The sequence below is a fragment of the Lotus japonicus genome, chromosome 1, assembly GCF_012489685.1.
Source record: "Lotus japonicus ecotype B-129 chromosome 1, LjGifu_v1.2".
In the NCBI taxonomy this organism is placed as follows: Eukaryota; Viridiplantae; Streptophyta; class Magnoliopsida; order Fabales; family Fabaceae; genus Lotus; species Lotus japonicus.
The window spans coordinates 109,634,661-109,644,607 of NC_080041.1; positions in this window are offsets into that span (position 1 = coordinate 109,634,661).

Sequence of the window (9,947 nt, forward strand, 5' to 3'; positions counted from 1 at the left end):
ATGACGACTTCTCCTTTGTGTTTCCGCTGCAATCTTTATCCAGAAACAGTTTTGCATTGCTTGAGGGACTGTCGGTTCGCTCGCAGGATTTGGCACTGGTTGGGGCTCAATTCGCGTCATGCAGCTTTTAGCTTGGGGGGACCTCGCGATTGGCTTAGGCGGAAGCAGCGACATTATCTGCCATTTGGGGGCATTTGGACTGCTTCGAACAGGGCTGTTTGAAAAGAAGAAGAGAGAAAACTAACGCGTGGAATCGTAAAATAGTTTTTGTATCTTTTTCACTAAATCATAAAGTGTACATAGTGCACCTTATATTGTAGCACAAAGAGATAGCAGCTAACAGCTGTCAAAACAAAATCTTTTGGATCAGAAACATGAATTTTAGTGAAATTATACTACCTAAATCAATTCTGCTTAAAGGTATCCAAACATAAATCATGTCATTTAAACTCACGTTACGATATTTAATTATGGTCAAGTCCACCTCTCGTTTGACCCAATTCTGCTAACGGTAATCCAAACACACAAATTGAGACACATGGTTTCGATTTCTCCTTCTCTATGACACATGATTTGTTGATACCCGTTAAGTAAAAAAAATTATTATTATTTAAATTGCAAGAATTGATCATAAAAGCTTGATTTTGTTATAAAAGTAAAATAAATTAAAATTTTGAGACAATATTTGTTTCTTATTTGGATTTCGTTAATTTAATTTAATGCTTATATTTGAAGTTGGGCCACAGTAACATTTGTGTTTCTTGCGTCGTCTCTAGCCGTTCTCTTCTCAGTTTCTCCCCTTAATTGTCTTTTTTCTTTGCTCAATCACTTCAATGGTTTATGAGTTTCACCGTTTCTTTTCATCAAGTTTTTGAAATTATTTCCTCAATTTGGTCGTTTATTAGTTCAATTTAAGGTCAGATTTTGAGCCACATGATCTTTGGTTGATTTTGTCACGGATATGAGTTTGCAATTTTGATAGGAGTGGCTTTTCTGGGGAAGCTATGATTTGTAAAAGTATGTTCTTGAGGGAGGGGGTTATTAGTTTCATTGATAAAAAAAAATTAATGTATTAAAACCCATGAATTTAGTTTATATATATATATATATATATTCCCCATGTATACAAACATGTTCTCCATTTTTCTTCCAACCCCCCCCCCCCCCCCCGGTTGATGACGTCATATGGTAGGTTTTGCATTTTTTTCAATCCTCTCTAAGGTTTGGCAATGGGTGTTGGCAGGGCCGGCCCAACACTAAATGAGGCCTAAAGCCAAATTTAAAGTGAAGATTTTTTATCTAAATTTTTTTTATTTAACATGTCTTATTTACAAAAATATGGGGTATTTTCTTTTTATTTGAGGCCTTATTTACAATAATATGAGGCCTTTATTTACTTAGTAAAACTTTTTTTTTTGAGGCCTAAAGCCCTTGCTTGGGTCGCTTGGCCCTTGGGCCGGCCCTGGGTGTTGGCTTGACATCGTTGATGCCTTGATAGATAATCTTATTATTTTTCTTCACTTCTTAATTTTTTTTTTGATAAGCAAAATAATTATATTGATGAGAAGTATAAGGGGTACTTCAACCCAATACAAGAAGGAAAGGAAAGAAAAAGAGGAAAAAATAACCGAACAACTTATACAACGCGATAGCAGAAACCTTTCCTAGTAGATTAGCCCATCACCCACCACCTCCAATGGAGAAAGATTAAGGAACTCATGCCTCATTAAAACCTTACCAGGAAAAACCCCCTTGGGAAAACCTGGTGAAGGAAAAGAGTACATGAATTCAATAATCAAGACGTGGTCTCCAAGGAGGGCTATACAAACAAATCAAAGATCAAGAATCTCATACCCAACACACTGACTTCAAACAAGCGCCTCCGCCAAGAAACAAAATCAGACCCACCAACCCAAAATTACAAGCATATCTCAGCACCATGTCTTCTTAGTCCCTGCATAATGCTCACAAGCAATAACCCAAATAACCATTCTATCAACCTGGTAGCCTTTAAAAAATCAATTTGCCAAGGTGATAATTCTCACAACTATACATCCAGTAGCTTGCAACACAACACCCTTCAAAATTGAAGCCAACTTGTACAGTATAACGCTGCCCCTTCAATTGTATGAACTTGACACCAAATATGAAATGCTCTCCCACGCAGCCATAGAATAAACATGCTGTAACATCAGGAACGTAAATACTCCCCTCGCAAGCAGCATTAGAATTAGTAGAACAATCCATTCCTCACAAAGACTGAAGACAAATTCGCGGATTTGATTTCCACTCAAACCAAGAGTAGGAAAAAACAGTCTTTCGAGCTGTTAGCCATTGCCACGATTTAAACTGAACCTGCTCCAGAACTTTGGCTTTATCCACCTCTCCTCCATTAAAAATAACTCTATTACGCATACACCATAGTGACCAAACTACTCCCAACCAGATTGCAATTACACCTAATTTTTTAGCTTTATCACTCCCAATTGAGGCAAATTGCAGTAAATGGACCTCTGGATCAGTAACCTGGGCTGTGGATATATCCAGCCAAGCGTAGCAGTCATACCATATCAGCAGTACAGTAGGGCACGTAAAAAGCAAGTGAGAGCACGACTCCTCCACCAGGCCACACAACAGACAAAGAGCTTCAGCAGCAGTAAGAATTACTTGTCTCTTAAGCAAATTATCCCGAGTTTGGATTCGGCCTAGCATTACTCGCCAAGCAAATGCCTTTATGTTTGAAGGAGCTGGCGCTGCCCATAGCCAAGAGAAGACAGGACCTGGCTCACCTAGACTTTGTCCCTGCAAAAAAACATAAGAAGAATTAACTGAATAAGAGCCACCCCCATCCAAGTCCCACCTCCAACTATCATGCTTGTTTTCTGTTAATTGTACAGCTCGCAAAGCCTCCAATAACTCCCCATACCATCCCACCTCTCTCCCTTGCAAACTCCTTCTCCATCGGAATGACCACCGCCACACCCCATTCTCCCAACAGCCCATATTCTTCACTCATTCTCGTTTCTGACAAGATAAATTATACAAGTGTCTAAATCGAGACTTCAAACATCCAGTTCCTAACCAGTTTTCTGTCCAAAACATAGTCTGATTACCATCATGGACAGTTTTATGCAGGTTATGCTCAAACCAAGGCCACCCTTCTTCCAAACGAGTGGACTGAACCTCCTTCCACCATGATGATTCACCGCACGAGCTACAATTTGCCTTGACCACACGACACCAAAGGCTATCTGGTTCCGTTAAGAACCGCTAATTCCATTTCCTTAGTAGTGCAGTATTGAATAACCTCCAATCCTTTATGCCCAACCCACCATGATCCTTTGGTTTACAAACCTCCGACCATTTTACCCAGTTAATTTTATTATCCGCTTCAACTCCCCCCACAAAAATCTCCGCATGATTCCAGTACAGATCGTAAGCATGCCTACTGGAATTTTAAAAAAGGATAGAAAAGATAACGGTAAGGCAGATAAGATACTCCGAATAAGACGTAGCCTACCGCCAAAGGATATATGTTTCTGCTTCCACGAAGAAAGTCGTCATCTCATCTTCTTGATGACTGAATCCCACAGTGCCAAGCTCTTCAGTCTCCCCCCCACTGGGATTCCCAAATACACAAAGGGAATTGCCATTAATTTGCAATGAAGAATAGCTGCAAACTGCCCTAAACAGTCCTGGTTCGTTGCCACCCCTGCCAACTTACTCTTATGAAAATTGACTTTGAGACCGGAAATAACTTCGAAGCATCTCAATATACAGTGAAAAGCAAACTAGAAAATTTTGGGGCATGGCAAGTAAATCTCTCTGTTTTTGGCATCACATTTATTGCAAAATGAGATGAGTGAATTACAAATGCCACATAGGAAAGATGATATGTTAAAATTATGTTAAATTGTACAAATTAAATGTCAATTTTTTAATGGGTACGTACATGTAGATAGTGGCAGAGACAATTAGTAGCCCAATTTACTAAATAAGTTGACCTACTAATTTAGGCCAAAATTAGTGTTGAGGTCTATAATTACCTAATTGCTGAAGGTGTGAAAAACGACTAGAAGGGGGGGTTGAATAGCGTTTTCAATATAAAAACTTTCCCCTTAAGATTTAAAGTAAATCTTTTCGGTTTCTCTAAGATAGATGGTGCAGCGGATAAAGATAGAGAGAAGAGAGAAGCACACAAGTATTTTATCCTGGTTCACTTGATAAATCCCTCAAGCTAATCCAGTCCACCCGTTAAGGTGATTTCTTCCTTCTTAGAATGAAGGCAATCCACTAATCAGATAATTGTTACAACTGCACTTGAAACCTACAAGTGACTAACAATACACTGACTTAGCTATCACTAAGATTCACTCTCTTAGTCTTCTCTAGGATCCGATCAACCTTGATCTCCTAAAGGAATCACCACTAAGATTCACTCTCTTAGTCTTCTTAAGGATACTGACCTACCCGGTCCCTTAAGGAAAATCAAACAACTGTTTGAGGTTGGTGTTTACAAAGGTTTGCTTCTAAATAAGCTGAGTGTAAACCAAATAAGAATAGATGAAGAAAGTAGAGGCTTGAATCTTTTCTTGTATTGCAGCTCTTGATTTCTCTCTTAGTCTTTCTTCTTTTCTTCAGCCTTTTATAGTCCAAGGTGCAAAGGATATTTCTGTTGAGAGAATATGACCGTTGGAGGGCATTTCTGGAACTTCCAGAACCTGCTGTGGCTGAACCTTGGTAGGTAGGCATTTCAGAATAGTACACTGCTCTTGTACTTCTCGATAGAGACATTTGCCTTTAACCATTGACTTCTGATCAGAGTTATGCTTCGTGTTGAAACTTGTGAAGCTTGGTGATCAGAGTCAGAGGGATGCTTGGATCCTCTGACCTTCGTAACTTCTGCTTCTGGACCTTCAGAGCTTCTGAACCTTCAGAGCCTCTGGTCCCTCAGAGCTTCTGGTCTTCAGATCTTCTGATCCTCAGATCTTCTGATCCTCTGATCTTCTGATCCTCTGATCCTCTGATCCTCAGATCCTCTGATCTTCAGATCCTCTGATCTTCAGAACTTCTGACGAATATATCTTCTGGTGTCAGAATCAGAACCTGTTTGTCAAAACACTCAAGACAAACATTAGAGTATCATAGTTGTTCATCCACAAATAAATACTTGTTATCATCAAAACATAGAGTTGTACCACATGACCAAATCTTGATCTTACAATTGCGACGGTGGTGTTGAGGACGATGACAATCGTGACAACGATGGTGGTGAAGGAGGTTGCAATGGTGGCAACAGTGGATCGAGGTCATGGTACGGGTGGTGCAAGCGTCTGTGATAGTGGTGCGGCAGCAACGGTGGTGACATAGATGGAACTAGGAAAGTTAGTGTGGGGGTGAAAGATAATTTATTTTTAATTATTAATGATGATTATATTAAAGCCACAAGAGTTGCTTATGAGTTATGATACTTTGCAACAAATAATGGGGAAAGACAAATTGCACTATTACAGATAATTAATGTGCAAGTGCAATTCCAAAATAGTAACTTTAAACACAACATAACGAAAGTAGTAAATCATAAAGTATATGTTTGTTTGCTTATAAATAAATAAACTCACTTGCAAACAAAAAACCAAGGAAGTTGAAATCTTTAGTCATGATGACATATGACATATTGAAGTTGAAAGTTCAAAATGGGTAATGTGGAGTATTGTGAAGGTAGTGGAGCTAACGGCAAATGATTGTGAAGTTGAAAGTCTTCCGTGGTTCAGTTACAAAATGAACCACGGTGGTGCAGTTCAATTATTTCATTGTGAAGACACAAATACCCCTAATTACTAATAAAATTCCATTTTTCTCCCTTTATCCTTTCCCCTCTGCCTCAACCGCTAACAACAGAGATCTGGTGGCATGAGTTTTTTCGTTTCCCCTTTCTCTGCTTCCCTCCTCCACCTTTCCCATTCTTTGCCTTCCTCCTCCTCCTCTATCTCTTCCTTCCCTTTTCAAAATTTCCTGCGAGATCTGTCACCGAAAGATCTGTGATTATTCACATGCATCCACAATAATCATCAAATTATTGCCTCAAGTTCCTCTTTTGCCTCTTCTGCTACACCAATTTCTTCTTTCCCTTCCTCAAGATTGCACCTTTACACTCTCATAGTCATAGGAAACCCATTCCCCTCCATCGTTTTTGGCATGTGGGGACAGGTAGGTGGATGTGGGATGGAGAAGGGGGTTGGGGTGCGATGGGGGGAGGAGGGGGAGAGGAAGAAGGGTAGGAATGGGGGTGTATGAACACAGTCTGAGAAGCTGTAAAGATCAGGGATGGGTCAGACATGGTGGTGCGGTGGATGTGGGTGGAGAGAAAAGGAAAAAGGAAAATAAACAGGAGAAAGAAAAGGGTGTTTATGTAAATGTTCATTTAAAATTAATTATATCTGTGCCGTTTATTATTTTAATATTATATCGAACGGTTGAAAATAAACTGCACCACGGTGCCAAACCAAATGATCATCAATCAACGAGAAAAATATTGTTCCGCGCGTGGCATACAATCGAGGAGAGAGGCACGAGGAAAAAAAACTAATTGTCAGATCACGTGTGGTGTGGGGTAGCTTGCGATTGGAGTGGTAATGTTCGTTGTGAACATTCTCTTCACCTCTTTTTCTTTGCACTCTCTATGCTATAGCCCTATGGATACAAATACAGAGACCAACCAAAATTGTATTTAAAGAGTATTGATATATATACACAGTTTACTCTTTTTTCCATTTTATTTTTATTTTTATCTCTTGACTTTTTTTATATCACTTATTTTTCATTTTTGAGTAAAGTAGAGGTAAAATTAATTTGTGAACAAAACCATTTGCCATTTAAATCATTTCAAATAAATTTCTGCCATCATATATATTTTCCCCATACAAACTTTAGTTTCAATATAAAATGATTAAGGTGCGTGTGAGTTGTGACACCACCTAGTCAATTAACAGTGGATTGGTACCTTTGTAAAGGGTTGGCACCCGTCGTGCCTCTTTTATATAAATTCATTATTTACCAAAAAAATTAACAATCAGTAAGTATATATATATATATAAATATATAATATAAAATTAATATGATCAAGGTATTTTTTATTAAATTAAACATTAAATTTCCTTTATATATATTGTTATATATATGTATAATTAATTACTAACTTTTCTCGAGCTTTGTACCCAAAAAAATTTACTCGAGTTAGGCAAGCAAATAAGTAACGTTTATCGCGTGCATTTCCTTCCTATAAATTGACATCCTTCACTTCTTCAACGTAACAACTTACGGATTCTCAGTTTAAATTTCTCTCGTTCATGGTTCAAATTAATGAATGAGAAAGGTACCCATTCAGTGTCCGAGCGCCGGCGGCGCGCGAGAGACTCCGGATCTAAGAGCAGGTCGGGTCACGACGTTGGCACTGAGAGAGTCGTAGATCTGGGCAGAGAGATCAGAGAAGCACGAAGGTGGGTCGCGTGACAAAGGAGGGTGTGTCAGTGTTGCAACACGACAGTGAAGCTAGGATGAAAGCACGAAGGCGTAGGGGTCGCGACGGGTTGGTGTGAGACAAGGTCAAACCTTCCACAAGAGAGAGGAAATAAAAAAAAAATTGAAAATTAGGTTTGTATTAGAATTTAGTCTGATACCATGTCAGAATGAGTGCCTTTCTCATTAATTTGGAATGAATATAAATACAAACTGTAACGTCAATAACGTGAACTCAATTATCCCAATTATTACCACCATAATTAAAGTAATATACACAAAGAATAATATCTGCGAATATCATATTCTAACAATACCTTTATACCACGCATTTTGTGACGGTTTTTGACCGCCACTAAAATTTGTGACGGTCAAAACCTGTCACTAAATGTGTGGTATAATGGTGTTTAGCATTGTGCCTTGGCTTGACATGACATTCTTCTACTCTTTTCGTTTCAAAATAACTGTCCACTTTTGAGCTTTTAAGCAATGCAATCATTTTTGTTAAAACTCATAAAACAAATATATATCAACTTTCCTATTTTACATTTTAAACTTTATTCTTATATCTTTTCATTCATTATTCTAATAGGGATGCTACAAGGGAAAACATGCACTCTTAAAATTATAAGTGGAAAGTTATTAGTTATTATTATGAAACAAAAATTTCCCTTAAAATAGTTTTTTTTTAAAGACTTAAAATAGTTTTTTTTTTAAATGACTTAAAATAGTTATTTGAAACGGGAGTATATACATACTCTAAAAGATGTAGTAATCAATTGTTTTGTATGATATCGTGTCTCCCTGGTATGACGCGTGTCCACGTGGTTGAGTGAAAAAGTAGGAAACACCATAAGGTCACGTTTTTTTTCATTTCGGAACGATAAATTGATTCCAATCTTGTTTTTTCTTTTTCATGTAAATAATCGTTAATTATAGAATTCCATTGAATCGATCTCACTCGTCAACAAAATGGTCAATAGAAATAGTTTTTATATATATGGCCTTAGTCACTGGAACATTTACTTAGGCTCCTTTGCACTTAATTTTAGTCTATGTGTGTTTTGAAAATTTTAAATATTAAAATTACATTTTTTATTTTATAAATCTAACTTCGGGTTTTTTCTATTTTAAAAAGTTGTTGTCAACTTTGTTATTTCACAACAATCATTATAATTATTAATTTTGTAAATTCAAAATATTGGGTGGTAACGACGACAAGATAATGTATGAGCCAGGTAGCAATATCGGCAGAAGTTGATATTACCTAATCGAGACGGTGGTGATTAGGATAATGACAATAGAGGAGGTTTGCGACAATGACAATATTGGAGAGTGGTGATAGTAGTGAAAGTCGTGATGGTAATGAAGGTGGTTAATTGTGGTGGCAATGAAAGGTGGTTGGTGAATGCTGCCAGATGGTGGTAGCAACGAAGGTTGTATTGGTGGTCGTGGCAGCACAATAGTGATGATGGAGGCGCCGGGCAATGACAGTGGTGAAGTTACATTGGTAACTATGGTGGAAGTGAAAGACAATTTATCTTTTAAGTATTAATGGTGATTAGATTAAAGTCACAATGTTTTTTTTTAACGAAAGTCACAATGTTAACTTAATTATGATACTTGCAACAAAATAATTATAAAAGAGAAAAAATATAAAAAAAACTTCCACAACTGTGTCGCCCCATTTATCCGCATGTATGCGAGAAAAGTTTATCACGTGGACCCCATGGTCCATTTTCCATTCCATGCAGATTTTGGTTCCATCCAAACATGGAATGAAGGTAGTGGAGTGAGGTAACAGCTAGCAAATGATGAACAATTAAAAAAAGATTCTCGAGGAGAGAGGCATGAGTAACTAACTAATTTTTTTTTTTAACGGAGTAACTAACTATTTGTGAGATCACGTGGGGTAGCTGGTGATTGGTAACGTTCGTTCGTTGTGAACATTCTTCTCTTCACCTCTAAAAGCATTTATATCTATCTTCTTTTTATTTCTTTGCACTGCTTATGCTATGGATACAAAGTACACACCGGTAACGATGGTGACGAGGTAACCTTGATCATATTTTCACCACACATACAAACTTTATTATCAAGGGTTAATACTCTATTTAATCCACATGTTTACGTTTGATCCTTGATCGGAAAAAAATAGAGCGATAAGGCTAGATCTTTGCTTAAATTGGACGACATTTGTATATGTTTAGTCCTACCTAAGATCGGAGCTCCAATAAGGATGTCAAGTGACAAGTCGGAGCTAGCTGACGTGTTGTGCCACATGTTTATATAATTAGTTTTTATTTTACACAAAGACAATTAAAATAAAAAATTTACAAAAAATAAAACAATAAAACAAGGTTATGTTGATCCGAAGTTTTTAATTGTTAACATGAGTATAAGAATTTATTAATCTTGGTGTCCGTAGC